The sequence below is a fragment of the Hemibagrus wyckioides genome, linkage group LG23, assembly GCF_019097595.1.
Source record: "Hemibagrus wyckioides isolate EC202008001 linkage group LG23, SWU_Hwy_1.0, whole genome shotgun sequence".
NCBI classification, from domain to species: domain Eukaryota; kingdom Metazoa; phylum Chordata; class Actinopteri; order Siluriformes; family Bagridae; genus Hemibagrus; species Hemibagrus wyckioides.
The window spans coordinates 3765136-3777353 of NC_080732.1; the positions used below are offsets into that span (position 1 = coordinate 3765136).

At 42.6% G+C, this 12218-nt stretch overlaps 1 protein-coding gene across 2 annotated transcripts in view; it reads left to right on the forward strand.

Moving 5' to 3' along the window:
• The first annotated feature begins 2058 nt into the window (after positions 1–2058).
• The window catches only part of map3k22 (mitogen-activated protein kinase kinase kinase 22), a 60257-nt gene continuing 50097 nt past the window's right edge, over positions 2059–12218 (forward strand). The window contains exon 1 of one of the 2 annotated variants that reach the window (XM_058376721.1): positions 2059–2396. The gene's annotated coding sequence lies outside the window, so the exon portion shown is untranslated. The remainder of the gene's footprint in view (positions 2397–12218) is intronic. The other variant, XM_058376720.1, reaches the window with a different exon arrangement.

Consider the following 12218-nt stretch of genomic DNA (forward strand, 5'->3'; position numbering starts at 1 on the left):
TAGTGCCATAGAATATTCGATATTTAATGATTTCATTTATTTATTTATGGACAGAAGTCCTTCAGGGGTCACCACAGCGAATCATCTCTCTCCAATTATCCCTATCTTCTACATCCTCAACACTAGCTTCATATCCTCATTTATTCCATCCATATACCTCCTCTTTAGCCTTCCAATTTGCCTCCTGTCTGGCAGCTCCATGTCCAACATTCTCCTACCAATATACTCACTCTCCCTCCTCTGGACATGTCCAAACCATCTTAATCTGTCCTCCCTAACTCTGTCCCCCCAAACGTCCAACATGAGCTGTCCCTCTGATGTACTCGTTCCTAATCCTGTCCATCCGTGTCACTCCCAAAGAGAACCTCAACATCTTCAGCTCTGATACCTCCAGCTCTGACTCCTGTCTTTTCCTCAGTGACACTGCCTCTAAACCCTACAGCATGGCCGGTCTCACCACTGTCTTGTACACCTTTCCCTTGATTCTCTCTGATATTTTTCTATCACACAGAACTCTTGACACCTTTCTCCACCCATTCCAACCTGCCTGCACTCGCTTCTCTCCCACACTCTCCATTACTCTGGACTGTTGACCCCAAAGTACTTAAACTCCTGTACCTTCTTCACCTCTTCACCCTGTAATCTTACTGTTCCACTTCCCTTTCTTTCATTCACACACATGTACTCAGTCTTACTACCACTGACTCTCATTCCTCTTCTCTCCAGCACAAACCTCCACCTCTGCAGGTTTTCTTCCACCTGCTCCCTGCTCTCACTACAGATCACAATGGTCATCTGCAAACATCATTGTCCAAAGAGACTCCTGCCTGACCTCCAATTATGTATTTATTAGCTAAAATAGCTAAAATAAACAAAATAAATCACCCTTTGGCATTCACATGATATTGTCTTGATTGATAACGAGATGATTTAATATCTGACGATTTGACCACTTCATATGCTTTGATATGATACAAAATAATTTCCATTCATAAGGAGACGATTCAATATTCAACTATATCACATCAATTCTTTTGTACTCAAATGCCTGTACTTTTTGGTACTTTTTATGTTTGATTTTTTTTATTGTTGTCTCATCATTTCAATAATTACAGTAATAATAAATAAAACATCATACATAAATTATTATTATAAATGATAAATATTACATTTTTTATTATTTATTATTGTGTAATATTTATTAATTATATATATATATATATATATATATATATATATATATATATATATATATATATATATATATATATATGTAATATATAATATATAATATATAATATGTAATATATATATATTTATCTAAACAGTCCGATCTATTACATATTTAGATTCTGGTTTCTCTAAATTTCTCTAAATTCTTTATTTTGTTTTGTATTTTTTTTGTCCTAGGGCAACATTGCTAGCTGGTTCATAAATAAAATAAAATAAAATAAAATAAAATAAAATTAGGTTAAATAAAATTAGGTTAAATAAAATAAAATTAAATAACGTTTAATTAAATTAAAAAGGAGCTTAATTTCTCCTTCACCATTTTCCTACGACATTCGATGAGAAACCAAATGGACTCAAAGGACTAAAGCGCCGCTGCATCGATCACCACTATCAGCGGTGGTTGAATTGCATTGTGGGTAATAAAGGAAACTGTTTACCAGTTTTCAGTGAAAAAATAGACCACAATGGACTATGAAAGATGTCCAAGCTCAAATAATCATATTTTAATACAAACCTTTTAGACACCACAGTATGAAATATCACAAGATTGTGGATTTTTTCCCCCCTTTCTTTAATTGAACGCACTACCCGTGTTTCTCCAGCAGAGGGCGCCAAACACACCGAAATATTACAACAGCTTTCACGTCCAAACAACTCCCTGGATCCTTAGGCAAGTTCACTTCATAGCGCGCTAAATAATGGACTATCCACCCTACCTAGTGCGCTAATACCCTGAATAAGGAGCTGTTTGAGATGAGACCCAGAGTTTCCTGTCTCTCACGTTATTGCTGACATCAGACTCGAGGAAGAAAAAAAAAATTACTCTCAGTCCAAATAATCAAGTAGTCAGAGAGAAGCAGGAGTCAAGGCGAGAGAGGAAACTTCTGCAACTTTTCTTTCTTATATATTTATATATATATACATATAGGACTGAGGTTTTCTGCTTTCTCTGGATTACCGATCAGGAGGAGATTATAAACAGAAGAATCCTAAATGCAGATATTTTTGGGAAGGTTTTGGATTGTAATTTTCTCGCAGTTTCCGGATCTTTTACCGCAACAGTGGAAAATTTTTTTTCCTCTTTTTCTTCACCATTCCTCTCGTGATTGATATAAAGCGGGCTTTTTTCCCCTCATCACAGGATGAAAATCTTCACATAAAGGGTGAGTTGATGATGCGTTTATCTTAGAGTCGATGCAGAAAACTAAGAAAGTGGGTGCACGATTTGTCAAGTGCACCCGAGTTGGCACAACACCTCCAGCCTTAACGCAGAGGAATGCACGAGCTCAAACACCAGGGCATGGGTTTGGGTATAAACTGCTATTTCTATCGTGTTTTTAAGGCAGTGGTTGCAATTGTGATGTGAAATACACCTAGATTTATTTATTTATTAAATTTATTTTTTTTATTTCCAGATTTTGTAGATTTTGTTATTTGTAGCTCGTGAGCCTTCCGATGTGGTCCGATGTGTAATAAGAAAACAAACACACAGAAGTACAAACAACCATATTTCTAAATAAATGCATTTTTGAAAGAGAGAGAGAGAGAAATTATTGGTCCTTAACTGATTCGTTGCACGTGCAGTGTCTTTGTTTTGTTCAGTGCGCGTGCAGTGTATATTTGTTTGTTTGTCCCCCCCCCCTTTTGTGTTTATTCATTTGACTTGACATTCAACCTCTGAGATGAAATCAAACTGAGCATTTGACATGTTGTTAAAGGTAGGGTTTGTGACCTCCAGACCTCCATTGTCAAGTCTAAAACCAAAGAGAGAAAACTTCAGGGTCTTAAGAGTGAGCCTGGACCTAAATCCTGTGTCCAGATGGAGACTGAAGGCCAGCTTTCGTTTGCATTATAGTCGAATCAATTGAGACCAAGACCTTATTAGGAGAGAGAGCGGGAACCAAGACTGAGACGAATCCACCTGCCGATCATTCAATACAGAAAACATCTCAATAGCCAAAAGACGGTCATGTCTCAGAGCCTGGATCTTGTATAAGTGTGACTGTATTATGGATATGACAGTTATTAACAGTTATAACTGCGTAACGCCAGATTTGCATGCAGTCTGTTCCTATTTCCTGTCCCAGATTGGATTTGACAGGAGTGTCGTGAGTGATGGGTGCAGCTTTGACTTGCGCCACCTTGGACCTTCGTGAGTCATTAAGCACGAAAGCTGTCAGGCTGCTGATTGGGATATAACGTGGCCAGTCCTGTTCCTTGTTGTCTCCTGGACATGGCTTGTCTTTGAGTTTCTCAACTCCATTTTCCAGAAGTTGGTGAACTGAACCTTGGCCCTTCATCGGCGCATTATCTCGTCGCTCTTGAGGCAGCTGTAGTGAGTCATTTAGACAACACAGAAGGCTGCCACACACACCCTTCCTTCTATAATAAGTCATTCCTGCTCGGCCCACACACACACACACACACACACACACCGAGCGCAGGTCTGCTGGCCAACCCACAGCGAGAGAGATGCCGATTGCCGAGCTGAAAACACCCACAGATGGATGAGCTGCTAGAAGCCTAATGCTGGAGTTACATGGAGGTAGACGGTTTAGATTCCGAGTTAATTCCTTGTTAATGGAAAAACCTGCCTTTCTTGAAGACCAAAGCCAGATATGAATATTGGAGAGATAATCCATTTAGTCCTTTTGATTCGGTACTTTCAGTCTCACGGCCTTTAAATCTCAGCCCTTTCGCTCATTCGGCAACCTTTAACCTGCTCAGCTGTTTCCTGCTTCGACTGTAAGCAAACAGATAAAGAGTTAGTTAATATCTTGACATATTTGTGTCAGCAATAATATTAATAGTAATAATAATAATAAAAGGTAGGGTGATTTCATGATTTCATTAAGACCAGATGACAAAAACTATTCCAGATGTAAGGCCAAAATTTTTTTCCACTGTTGTCGTGAAGTCCAAATCTAACAGCTTTATAGAAATGTCCAAATTCAGGATATAAAGTCGTTCAGATTCAGTCCGTAATGGGGTAGTGGTGACTCAAGCAGTTAAGCATTCACTGATCGGAAGATCGGAGGTTCGAACCCCAAGTACTGCCAAGCTATCGCTGTTGGGTCCCTGAGCAAGGCCCTTAACCCTCCCTGCTCCAGGCGCTGACCCTGCACTCTGACCCCAGCTTCATAAAAAGCTGGGATATGAGAAAACACTGCATTTCATTGCCTTGTACATGTGTAATGACAATAAAGTTGACTCTAATGAGCAAGCGGTGGCAAGGAAAAGCTCTCCGAGACGATACGAGGAAGAAACCTGACTCAAAAGGGAACCTCATCTGGGTGACAGATAGTGTGGTTGTAAATCATTTCCTTTCTGTAGCTGTATATAACTGCAAAGTCCCCCTATAGAGACACAAAGATGTTTATAGATGGGAAGTTGTAGCTCAGTGGTTAAGCTGTTAGACTGTTGAATGGGACGATTGTGAGATGAAGTCCCAGGACCACCAAACTCTATAAATGGAATAAATGTAAGCTGACCAGCCAGTTTGGATGACCACGTCTGCTGAATGCTGTAAATGTAAATATACAGTACAGTACAGTGGGACCTCGGCATACGGATGTCCTCCCTTACAGATTTTCACCTTAAGAATTGAAATTTTGCATCAGCATACCAAACATTTTCGGCATACCAATGAACCGAAATGAACACCGGCTAAATTACGCGTACGTCCGGGAGCCGTTCAAAACTTGTTAACGTCAGTGGAAAGCCGAGCAAATGAATTTTTTGTTCAGTCAGTGAAAGCTGTTTCGAAAGATTCAACCCACGATACCAATGTCGTCTTCGGCATGCCTTCAATAGCTGAGTGATTTTCCCAGCATTTTGTTGACAGATTGGTGGCGTGGGTGGTCTGTTCTATGTTTAGCCCAAGCTTGGTGGCACGACTTCCTGTGAGGACCCTTGACATGGAATGCTTAGCTTGAGTCAGTTCTAAGCAGTTATACAGTTTACATACACTTCGTATTGGTCATATTGGTCATATTTTTGGGTGGCTGGAACGAATTATCTACATTTACATTATTTCTGATGGGAAAATTCGTTCCTCAGTACAGATTTGCAGAACCAATTAAGTCCCTGTCCTGAGGTTCCGCTGTATTCAGGGCTCATACCAGCGTCTTTGTGAAACTTATTCAGATGGCGGTGTGAACATTAAGATACAGTTCACTATTTGGAGCAGGTGCACAGGATGGATTTGTGCTAATTTATCAGATAACTGGATGATTTTTTAATTCAAAGTGATGTACAGTGGAGTTGGGATACAACTAAGTAGTTGAGGAGAGAAGAATGGGGCTGGAGTCATTACCATTACCACCACTGTCCAGTCCAGAACCAGGACTAGTCTAGGTGGTCGAGTCCAAAGATTGAGACCAAAACCTGAAAAGAAAACAACACCAAACGTATCCTGAGAGACTAATAGCTAAGAACGAGACTAGACAAAAACAAATTCGAAGTTTCATGTCAAGACCGGATTCGAGAGTTGCAGCTTGGTGATGTTGGATGTTGATTTGGACTAGTCCAAAGCATAAACCATCTGTGTATACACTCACTGGTAAGGTGTCGGTCATAACTGTTGGTCAGGATGATGACCTTAGGACTCTCGGTTACGCTCGCTTACCAGATGTCACTGTACACTTTTACTGTTGGCTTTTTATTAAAAACTTTGGACTTAAGTGGGCTTTAAGTGGACTCATGCTTATGAGTCCCGTTTGCCGGCAAAACAGCTACAACTCAAGTCATGAGAAGCTAAAGACATGCACATCAGGATAGATTGCCATCAGGTTCAATTGTACCAGGTTAGCTCATACAGTCTCATACAGTATTTAAGTTCTATAGAATCCAACAAAGGTCTTAAGCGACGCAGATCAGAATTTCCTTTGGTTCGTTAAACCGTCAAAACAAACATGGAAAATAGAAGGATGCTGAGTAATCTCTTTTAAAACACTGAACAATGATCTTTTTTTAGCGCACGGCTTCCTAAGCCTCACACTGAATAATTAGACGAGAAGTAAACCATACCCAGAGCGGAACAGCCGGGATTGTTACAGATGTCCTCGGATAACAGCGCCGAGATGAACACGAGGTCGGGATTGTTCACTTGGATAACGAGAGCTGGAATCGCAATCAGGAGGCTCTTATCTAATTTGGTCCTGATCTGTGGACGCGGTCGCTTCTCAGCTCTAATGAGGCTGGAGGAAATCCTCTGATTATGGTCTGCGTGTCCGACTGGCTCGGGGTGAAGAAGCGCTTGGGCGCAGGTAGAAAGCGAACCGAAAGCTTCGGCGTCTGAGATTGTGATAAAATGATTTCTCAGGCTAGGTATTAGAATTTTTTTTACCACAGACAGAATCGCCAGATATTAATGTGCTTGGTTTAATTTATGTTACTGTTGCCATAGTAACGGCTTACTATGATATGGTGGATGCCCCACAAATCAAGTCTAAGTAATTGTTGCTATGACGAAGAGATGTTTATTTATCGTGTATGTTACATTCAGGAGGTTTTCCACCGCAGTAAAGTCCTCAGAACTGAGCTACAACTTTATATAAAAACATTATACATGGATAAAAATACGAGATGTCGTTTTTGCCGACTTGCTTCAGGGTGCTTAAGAGCAATAGGGGAAAAAAATGAAACAGTAATAATGACCGAGTCTGATCTTGTGTAATTATTCACGTATTAGCATAGCAGACTAGCCAGCTAATTATCCAGCCTTCATCTAGAAGTTTCCTAAGGTCCAGATGGTAGATATGTTCATGATGGACTTTTCCTTGAATCTGGACAGCTATTATCGGTCCTCAGATTGTCGCTTATTCTCAACAAGCGTTCCTCTTTCGAAACCAGCAGATGCTGGTGGATCGGCGCCTGGTTCTGGTTCTCCTAGAGAACGTTTTCCAATCCACAGGCGTCACAGGTTTGACCCTTCGATGAAGGTTTGCGAGTCTCAGACGTCTGTTACTGACCTGGACATGTCACAGCTGAAAAAAGGAAAGTGTATATTGTGCAAGAGACTCAGTTTTCAAAATACCCCTCATCGAAAACGCTGTTCTAGCTGATGAGCGAGCGGAAAAATGATTGCAAGTGCTTTTCTTTCTACGAACAATTAATCACGTGGCAGACAGAGCGAATTCCTCAGGTTGCTATTTTCAGAGCTGGCCAAATAAATTTGATTTGATTCCTGAGGTCAGCTGGTGCCGTGTAAAACTGCTCTATAAATAGATTGTGTTTCATTTGCATAAGCATACATGCTTGTGTGTGTGTGTGTGTGTGTGTTAGATAAATACAAGTAATGGAACAGAAGCCTTTTTTTTTGTCCCACCGTGAACTAAACTTTCTGTTCTCACTTCACCTTTTGTGCAGCTGAAATTTCCTACCCTGTTATTAGTCGGATGGAGGAAACACTGCTTCTCTCTCTCACACACACTCACACACTCACACACACACACACACACACATATACAAAACACAACAGCTTTTCCCACCTTTTGGGATTTCTTCAGTCATGTAAAGCTTCTGTAGAACAAAAGCCTGAGGTTTGAGACGGGACACCCGTATAGTCCGCGTGATCAGGATTCTTCTTCTGAGTGACCGCTTCAAAAAACAAACAAAACAAACAACAACAGGTTCAGGTTCTTCATAGAGCGCCAGCCAAAACAACGGCGCCTCATAGATGTCTGGAAAAGTCGCTGTAAAGTCAAATCGAACAAATTTGGTGAGTGTTGAATCCGTTTCGACACAAAATGGTGGTCAGGGTTAATCAGCTCTGATGCCACTTTCCCAACAGGAACGCCTACACGGAGTCAGCTCCGGAGTTTTCTGAGCTGTGTGCTAGTTTCAGCTTGTTTTGCTTGGAAAAGCCTCAATATGTTAACAGGACAGACAAGTAGGTGCAATATTAAAAGGAAGGAGAACTGAGGGGCAAGAAGCCTTTATTTGCGCCACACATACATTACAGCACAGTGGAATGCTTTTCTTCATGTATCCCAGCTGAGGAAGTTAGGGTCAGAGCACAGGGGCAGCAATTAAACAGTTCCCCTGGAGCAGGTAGGGTTGTTCAATTGCCCAACAGTAGAGCTTGGTGGTGCTTGAACCCTGATCCTGTGATTAACAACAACCCAGACCTCTTAAACCACCACTGCCCCAAACAACTGCATATAAAATAGATTACTAGGCCGATGCTTTCTGAAGCTTTCACACCAGCTTTGGGTTGTTGATCAGATGATCAGGGTTCATGCCCCAGCACTGCCAAGCTGCCACTTGAGCAAGGCCCTTAACCCTCTCTGCTCCAGGGGCGCTGCATCATGGCTGACCCTGCGCTCTGACCACAACCTCCAAAGCTGGGATGAGTAAAGAAAGAATTTTACGGTTGTCATTTCTATAAAAATAATAAAGCCTTCGTTTTCTTCTTGTTCACTTGTTCAGGAAATGAAGTAAACTGTGAGTGTGTCATTAGAGTAGCGTGAGTAGCAGAGGAACATTGTGGGACACAGAAGACAGACGTGAGGCGTCTTAGGAAGAAGACTTTATTATTTTAATATATATATTACAGCTTCACATGTGCCAACTTTGGCAGTTGGGGTCATAGTGTAACCCCCCCTGGGTCCTACTCACTCTCAAACCCGGGTCTCCAGCATGGGAGGTGGGCACTCAACAAGGAGCTCACAAGAGCCAACAAGGCTCATCAGTCGCTAGTTCGCCTCTTGAGATCAGGAAAGTAAGGTTTACCTGCACAGCACCTACCGCTGGCTTCCGTTACATTCACCCCCCTAAACCTCACTCCAATCTGGGTCATGGCACCAACTCCTGCGTGTCCTACTCACACCCTCTCCAAGCTTCCCTCGAACCCGGGTCTCTGGCATAGGAGGCAGGCGCACTAACAAGGAGGCTAAAGGCTGCAGCCTCTAGCATCAGTCGCTAGTTTGTCTCTTGAGATCAGGGGAGTGAGGTTTGCCTGCACAGCACCTACCGCTGGCCTCCTTTACAATAGCACAAGGTCAGCCACAATGCAGCACTTCTGGAGCAGAGAGGGTTAAGGGGCCCATCAGTGGCAGCTTGGTGGTGCTGGGGCTTGAACCCTGGGGTTTTACTCCGATCAACAGCCCAGAGCCTTAACCACTTGATTCACCACTGGCCTTGTGCAGAATAGCATCAAAAAAAATTAAAAAATGGTGGGTCGATATGGTTGTGATGTGAAAACCACCTTAAAATCGTTCTCTGAATAAAAGAATCAGATTGAAGCAATTGTCAAAAATCCAATTCTTATCTCAACAGTATAGAGAGCTTTAGAGAGCTAGAACTCCTTCTTCTTCTTCTTCTTCTTCTTATTTATCTATAGTTGCATCTTTTCTGCAAGCCGGTATTCCCTCTTCATCTGTTCTCCAATGCTGATAGAGGGGATTTTTCCTTCTCATCTTACTTCCCAGAAACCCCTGGGCCCCGCTGCAGCCCGTGAGTCACGGTATCAGGAACAATAGAAGAAGCCTGCTGTTTTTTCTCAGCTGCTGACCTTTAGAGTTGTACTCGCCGAGGAACGGCATCACCGCCATGCTATCAGCCTCGCATTCGGAGAGCGACTTTTTTTCTTCCTTTCTTTCTTTTTTGGCACGCTTTCCTGACTGAGCTCACAGGGGAGGTGAGGTAATGCAGAACGAGGGTCTTCCTTCTCCAAGCCTCTGGCTGACCGTTTGGAGAGAGAGAGAGAGAGAGAGAGAAAGAGAGAGAGGAAAAAAAAATGGACAGATTGCTCAAGGTCCTTAATGACCAGCGAACCCCGTTGTGATTTCTGGAGACTCTGGTGTGATTAAAATGGCAGTTATTGACGCACCGAGGCCTGGAATGTGACGGTCGGCCTGATGTCAGGTCGAATCTTCGGAGGGGAGATGGGGAAATCCACCCACACACCACTCGTAATTTACAGTGGAATAACACTTTCACAATTTGTCAACGTGGAATAGGTCGATTTTTCGGTGTTATTTCTCTGGAAATCTGTTACGCCTTATAAAAAGTAGCCCTTTTGAGGACTGGTTCTATTGACCGATCACACTATATAAACATTTTTAAAAAAGGGAAACGCTAATGTACGATGACCAGAGGTTCTCTCTAAAGCTATTGTTTTGTGATGTTTATTATTAATATACGTAAATTGTGTGTGTGTGTGTGTGTGTGTGTGTGTAAAAACTCACATTCTGGTAGAGTAGCAGAACAGATGGGCCACGGAGTGTGAACCCGGTGCCAGAAACAGCAAGAGAAAAGACTTCAGGGAGGTGTGTGTGTGTGTGTGTGTCCATGTTTGGAAAGCCACCTGTCTTGGAAGTACTTCTTAACATGCTAATGGTGATCACAAGGTTATTGCGTATTTTGCATGTCAGACAGTGTGTGTGTGTGTGTGTGTGTGTATATATATTTCATTTTCTTTCTCAGAACATCTCCTACATGGCTACAGCAATGATGCTAAGTTCAACCCTGGAATATAATTTCAGGAATTTCGGGAATGATATTTACAGTTTTTTGTTTCTTTTTCCTGGAGATCCATCAAAACTCTACACAGAGACCTAATGCGTTTTTTCCGTCTCGACTCAGTGCATTATTTGAACACCCTCTGGTTTAATGGAGCAAAAGTGTTTTATGCAAGTTTGTCGATTTTGAAATAGTTTTTTTTTTCTTTTTCATGCCTAAGGCTGTCATGTTCATACCCCCCCTCCCCCCACCCCACCCCCCTCTGGTGCGCCGGTCTGGGCACGCTCCGTGGAAAATCACAGCAAACCCTTTGTGCCTGGGTCAAGGCATTTTTCTGTGTTGACTGATTCTGGAGAAACTTGTCCGTTCCTCCGTGCCAGCTTTAGAAGCACAAACACATAAACAAGGCACTAAAGTGACCTTTTCAATCAGAAGAAAGGAGGCATTTAAGAGTTCTTTTTTTTTTTGACATCCTCTCTGAGCCAGAAGTGCAGTAATTAGGGAGTTTTTGCTCTATTTGCGAGTTCTTAAACTGTTTGAGCCAGCAGTTCGTTTCAAGCATTCCTTTCAGCGTCTGTAACCCAGGCAGCTCACAGCTCTGATTACTTACTGGCCACATTTCTGGCTCAGATCCTCCTGTTCTGCCTCAATAGCTCACGGAATTTGTAGTGGCCTCGATAAGATGTCAACAAGCCGAGAGAACTAAATTGGATGACGTACTACGTCACCACGATAACCAATACAGGGCATCTCTGAGCTCGTGTATTTGGAAGAGGGCAGATTCCTCTGAGTGTCCTGCCCTGAGAGGTTTGAAGGAACCCAGGGGTATATGACATTAACATATATAGTGAGTCGGAATGTTGTTGTTGATCTTCCAGCTGCTCCCAACGTGTGTGAGGGGTCACCACAGCGGACCAACTGGTCAGCACAACAACTTGGCACAAGTTTTACGCCGGATGCCCTTCATGACGCGTGACCCATTTTTATCTAGGTTTGGGATTGGCACTGAATCCAGTGGCTGGGGTTTGGGCACTGGCTGGGAATCGAACCCGGGCTTTCCGCATGGCGAATGAGAAACCTACCACTGAGCCACCAGCGCTCATATAGCGAGTTGGAATACCGTTCTTTTTTAACCATAAATGAGCGATTGGTGATCAAATGTGGGCGTGTCCAGCTGGTGTCCAGTGGTTAAGGTGTTGGACTACTGATCAGAAGGTTGTGTGTTTTGAATCCCAGGTCCACCAAGCTGATACTGCTGGTCCCCTGAGCAAGGCCCTTAACCTTCAATCGCTCAGTTGTATAAAAAAAAATTCCAGTCGCTCTGGATAAGGGCGTCGACCAAATGTACTCAAATACAGAGCGACTCAAACCAGTAGAGCATACGCTGCTTCTCCTTTATCTCCTATGATCTGATATAATATGATACACATTGCTGAATTTTATACGCAGACGTTCAGTTTTAGCAGCAAGAAAACCGATCTGTCGTCCAGCAGAACGCCGTTTGCGCCGTCTGTCCATTA